Source organism: Lepeophtheirus salmonis, chromosome 12 (genome assembly GCF_016086655.4).
Source record: "Lepeophtheirus salmonis chromosome 12, UVic_Lsal_1.4, whole genome shotgun sequence".
Taxonomy (NCBI): Eukaryota; Metazoa; Arthropoda; class Copepoda; order Siphonostomatoida; family Caligidae; genus Lepeophtheirus; species Lepeophtheirus salmonis.
Genome location: NC_052142.2, coordinates 10636349 through 10643124, shown reverse-complemented (window position 1 = coordinate 10643124; position 6776 = coordinate 10636349).

Here is a 6776-nt window from a genome sequence, read left to right as displayed (position 1 = left end):
TCAGTATAAGAAATAATCCTTTTAGAGGAAAGCTGTATTGAAACTTTAGAAAAATTTATAAAATAGTTACTTTTTATAAAATAGTTTTAATATGACTAAATTTTTATTTTATTTGTTAAGTAAAAATATATTTATTATATAAAATTATTCAATGGCAGTGACAACCACTTAACATAGATGAATATGGTTCAAAACATATTTTTTATCAAAAGATATTATTTTTACTGATCTTCATTTTTTGTATATTTTAATTCATACATAGCTAAATAGAATAAATGCATGAGAATTAAAACATAAGTATGTTGAGGTTCGATCCTGTTATATAACTTTTTTATTTTTTTATTTTAGTGTTTACATTATTGTTCTTTCATGTCTTATTAAAAAATTAATAAAGACCAGCTATTTTTCAAATTGAGATCTTAACATTGGTGACCCTGAATACTCAAAATGCATTCCAAAAAATAAATTTCTACCATTTCAGAAGAAAATGTCAAAAATTTAACATAGATTTTCGAGAATCATGTGAGAATTAACAATTATACGGATCAGTCAAAATTAAGTGAAATGTATTCTCATGCCATCAACTTTCCCAAACAATTGTTTTGTTATATCTATATAGATAAAGAAGGTCTCACATATGAATGGGGAAGAAAGAAATTAAAAAAAGAAAAAAAATGGACTTATTCAGAGAATTGAAAGATTTCCGGAGATCTCATGTGATTCATCTAAACTTTCTCATGGAGAAGTGAAAGATGAATTTAAATGTGTTCTGGATGAAATTTTTCATCAACAAATTCATGTAGTCACAAACCCCAAAGGAAGTTGGTGTATCTGCAGTAATTATTGTCAGATAAATAGAATGACGAAACAGGATCGATGTTTTTGTCCAAATTGAAGAGATTTCGTAGCCAATTTGATGGGTATGAACTTTTTTTTTTGGAATGCTGAATATGAAAATTATTTTCAAAGTATTCAACAGACCTTACTTTAGTTCTCACAACTGATGCGTCAGATATATGTATGGGAACCACCCTTACGTCAAAAAGTCAATACCTGCTGGCAACCTATAGTATTTTAGCATCGGGCTTTGTTTATGCCAAAGAAATAGTATTTTAACATTTGATAGAGAGTTGTTAAGTGTTAAGGAAGCATCAAGCATTTTCTTTGGCCATTGCATGGACATGTTGCCAAAGAGTTTATGAATCTCAAGCTTTTAGTACAGTCATAGGCATCTCCAATCCTCTTGAACACCAAGATAATTCCATACTTTTGTATTTATAGGTGTGTTTAATTGTATGTTCGAGAATATCTAAAAAATTTTTATCATATTGCAGATATTCTTTTCAGGAGCAACATTCGAATAGGTCCCATTTTCCTTTAATATGCTATTAAGACTCAAAAGTATTATTATCTTAAATTATTAAAATTAAAGTTAAGCCTTACTTAAAGTATATTTCAGGAACATTACATGCTTATTTTGCTAATAGTTATACATTCTTTGGTGTTGTGTCAACTCCAGAACTTCTCTTCAATCCAACATCAGAAAGACATTTCGCCGGTTGCCACAAGTTTTAGGACAGTATTATGCCACAACTATACAGGATTAATTTACAAATGGTCAGGATTAATATATTTTCCAAATATTTTTCTAACACAATAGTTCAGACTGTCTTAGACGGACTAAATTCAAGTTTTGGCTCCTTGAAATTATAGTATTAGGTAATCTGAACCACGTTTCTCCAAAAAAAAATTTATAATAAGGCCAAATTTCATATATAAAAAGAAATAAAGTTCAATAATCAGGGTGTTTGCGTTATATCAGTAAAACTATGATCTCGTTAAGTATTAATATTCCCTAAAATACGGTGAGCGTAAAAGCCCCACATGAGGGAATATTAAATATATGGTAACATATATGACATATATGCTTAGAGGGATAACTATAACAATAGTGCCCCCTGTTATGCTGATATGTTGAAATTGTCATCAAAGGGAGATTTTTTTTTCTCACAATACACGCCTTAAAGGTACGTAGACAGTATAGCCATCTCCCCCCTAAAGCTACAGAAACCCCAATTAAATGTGGCAACCTTTGTAAAATATACCCCTATGACTGGGATCTACTAAAATCATAGTTGTTACAACAATGACGTATAAAACCAAATCAAGGAACTAAAAAAGTCTAAAAATAATAACAACTATTTAAAAAACGTTATTAAAATAGCCAGTCATCTTAACAGCTTCAATAAAAAGTAAAATTTAATTTTTATTAGGCCGAGTTTTCGATATTTCCCTCCTTATACTCTCCAACACATCAGACTCTGTACATAAATGAATTGGAGTCTCCGTGGTATCTCCACACTTTAAATATTTAAAAGGTGATTTCAGTTATTCTTGTATCCCCTCCCCCCTTTCGATTTATTTGAAATGATTTAGGTTATATTTATATATTTTTCTATTCTCCTACGGATTGCGATTGCTCGTCGTTTTATGTATATGTTCTACATTGAGCAAGATTTACATAGCTGTAGTTGGTGTAGATCTCATAACACTACAAAACAGTAAGCATGCTAAGCTAATTATTCTTCTCAACCTCTCTAATTGAAACTCCTTTGTGATTATATACAGTGCCCATATTCCCGCTCCGTAAGTCAACCCCGATTAGACATAGGTTTTATATATCTATTTAGCATATAATGGTCTTAAACCTCACTGAGACTCAATCATTGTAAAAGGAAAGAATAAAGCCCTTTTAGCCTATTCGATAATGTAATCAAAATGGGCTTTCCAATTCAATCTTCTGTCAATGACTAATCCAAATATTGGATTACCCATTCTATAATATAATATAATTGTTCTGTTCATATGAAATATTGGTATATTCACTTTGTGAGACCATGTACATAACATTCCTTTAGAGTTATTCTTACTAAAATTAAAACCAATCTTTTCCACAGACCTACTCATTTAGTTTATCCGTTTTTGTATGATAGTAACTCATTTGTAACTCATTGTTAACATATCTATTTCAGTTATTATCACAGCTATAGCGTCTGCCAATCCAATTATCAATTACCATTTCTTTGTAAAATCATCAATGCCAAATTTAACAAAAGTTTCTCAAATAGCTTTAAATAGAAGATTATTAAAAGCTACTTCTATATCATAAAACAATATTCAGGCATTTTTTTTTTAGAAATATCGACTTTTTAGCTTTATTTACCATAACAAAACAATAATAAACATTTCTGAAATATTTCATCATGAGTGAGCTAGAAGCAAAAAGGCAGAGCATCTCATACTTTCTGGATGCCAAAATAGAGATTATGGACATTGAGAAGTGATCAAGGAACCTCATTTTCAAGGTGGTTAAGGTGAAAAGGGATGGAAAAGTACTCTCAAGGAAAGAAGAAATTAGGGACACAACTTGAAAATTAATTCTGAGTTTCTGGGGGACCTGAAGAAGAAGATCAAGGAAGACCCCACTAAATCCATCAATCGCCTATCTAACGAGATTGACGTGGACGATGGGACCATCAGGAGGGATGTGAAGGAAGACTTAGGGTTGTCCTCTTACAAAACGGCCCCATGTCACCTTTTGACGGACGCTCTGAAGTAAAAGAGACGGCACATGTACAAGAAAGTTCGTGTGTGGAGCAAGGCAAACGGATCCACAGTGAAAAGTTTCTCTGGCGAGAAGATTTTCACCGTGGACCAGGTCTACAACCGTCGGAACGACAATTGGCTAGGAGGATCACCAGAGGATGTCCAGGGGGTGTTTTGTACAAAACGTCCAGCCTAAACAATGGTCCTGGGGGTCGTGGCGTCCGACGGCAAGAAGATGCCTCCTTCTTTTTAAAAGCTGGGAAAAAAATCGGCCAGGAGGCCTACTACAAGGTGCTGAGGTTCACCATACTGCCATGGCTCAAGGCCACCTACCCAGAGGACAACTTTGTGTGGGCAAAGAGGGGGCACCCTCACACACATCAGCCAAATACCAGAAGCTCTGCACCAACAACATGGCTGATTTTTTGCCCAATAATATGTTGCCATCATCTTCGCCGAATTTGAAGCCGTTGGATTTTGCTGGGTAGGGCACTTGGACGAGGAAGGCTAACTGGACATCTCATCCGAACGTGGACTCCCTGAAGGCCACTATTGTGAAGGAGTGGAACAACTTGTTCAAAGAGTTCATTATTAATTCTTTCAAGGCTTTCCGTTGTCGTGTGGAGGCTGTGATAGCTACTTTGGGCGGCCATATTGAGTGAAAATATTCACAAAGGTTGTGTCTCAAAGCTTTATTTAAAAAACTGTAAATTATTTATCAAAAAATGAAATTATTGATATTATTCTAAAATCAGTCATTCAGTCCACGTTTTGCTTCGGAACCCTGTATAAATGTATATTATATTTTTTTAATGAAATCTAGAAGGTGTTCTGGTCAATTTATATTTCATACAACTATGTACTATAAATATGAGTTGAAGACTCATTTCTAACAACGATAATGTGTAACTAAGGATAATTCATGTAGCGATCGAGAGACGTCATAAAAAAAAATATTATGCAGTTGTTATTATTATTTCATTCTTGAGGAGACAACATCAATGTATTGAGTAACCCCGTGTGAGTGTGCTCATGGAAATACACTGATAATTACTTGGTTGGTTATCTTTTATATTTTAAAGCAAAGTTGATCTGTTCGACGACTCATAATAACTCCATGCAATGCCAGATACCACTGATATTGCTATTATAAATGCATATTCACACTTAGTTATATAAGCAGTGGTACTGGATTGGGTCACGCTCCTTTGTCCTAAACAAGGACCTACTTAACATCAGTTTAAAAAAATAATAATGTCCTAATTTAATTACTCTTTTTACCCATATTATCGGAAATTAAAGACAAATCAATGTTTTTTGACATAAGCAACACTTATATAATGAATATATATACGATTATATTAGGGTGTACTATAATGACAAAAGTTGGGAATTCGGTATCGTCAGATGTTATTTATTATGCATTTTATTCTTCTAAACACGAAAATAACAATCAAACGTCCAAAAAAATATCCTTCACGAACGCGTTTAGATTTGAAAATCTGTAAAATGTGGGAAATTTTTTTTTTTTTATGTTGTTTATTTAAAATTATCGATCTATATCTAACTTACCTCAAGGTATGAGTATTTTAATTCCAAACATGCTGTCAACTAATAAATATTCTCTTTTGGTACGGTGGTACGCACATTTATTTTGACGTTTCTCTTCATGTTTACTTCTCTAATCTCGTAATTTGATATCAAGTGTGGTATATATTACTATCAAATATACTTTAAGCGTTTATTTACTTCAAGTAAGACCCTCTATTAAACCAATTTATATTTTTGGACTACAAAAACTGTGTTATGTAACCCCTAATACAACCTTTAATTATCTACATATGTGTGGAATAATTGAGAAATCACGTCTAAAAAAAGGTTATACATTTGCTATTGTTAAACTCCTTGGTCCTTCTTCTTTATTATCATAATAAAATTAGACACCTTTTCGAAACATATTGAATTGCTGTCAGCTACTTCGAGAACGTTATGTGCATGACCTTTAAAAAAGTACAATACTGCATCTATTATGGCTGACGTTCCACTTGCTACATGAAAACGAGCAAATGTTAATCTTATCACGATCACTATCCCCAAAATTGGAAAATCAATCCTAAAATGGGATATTTTAAAAAAATAACTGGTAAAATAGGGAAAATATCATCAAAAATTATGGGAAATTATTGCTATATTGGAGGAGACTCGGTTGTTTCAAACATAGTGGCACCTAGTGTTATTACACAACTAATAGATACACTTTTGGTCCATTGACTTGTTCCAATAGTTTGTGAACTTCATACCAATGAATTACCACTATGTTACATAATAGCTGAGGTCGATGGCCCCAAAAAAGGAGGTACCTTATTTTCATGTTTGCTAGATTATATGAATAATATATATCAACTTTAATATTCGATTATTTTATAAATAGGGACACTTGGGAAAATTATTTGTGGTAACCTTGACGACATCGAATTTGATTATAAATTCTGAAAAATAGGCAAAAATTTCCCTCTGCATGAAATGTCTGAAAGTGTCGTATTTGGGTTTGAGAGATATAAGAAGCTTAACTTTTCATATATATAATTACATAATAAAATTTGTATTTAAATGGTTTCTAGAGGTGTAATGCTTATCAACCTATGCAAGTCTTGGGATTTTAAAGCAATTCATGTGTAATATTCCTTCTCATAAATGGTCATTGTTGAATTTCTTTCTTACCAAGAAACAATAGCATAAATATCAATAACTAAACAGTTAATGCTGTATAGTTTGAAGATTGACAATACTACAAACCATTAAATTTTATTTATATGAACAAATTAAACCTATCATAGAGCTTATACATCAACTTCAATATTCAAATTACAATGCAATAGTTGGTTGATTATTAAGACTATTAGCTTAGTTTCATTTTTGTTTTGTTTTATTAATACAATCAATGGCTGAGCAAAATAATTGACTATGGGTAAAAAAAAAATAATTATAACAATAATCATTTATGAAATGGAGTATAACACGTAAATTTTTTTTAAATTACATAATTTACTTAACTGAAGCTTTACATCTCTAAAAACCATTAAATGTAAAATTATATTATGTAATTTTAAATATATGAAACAATTAAAACTCTTATATCTTCGAAGCCCATAAACCTTCCACTCTAATTT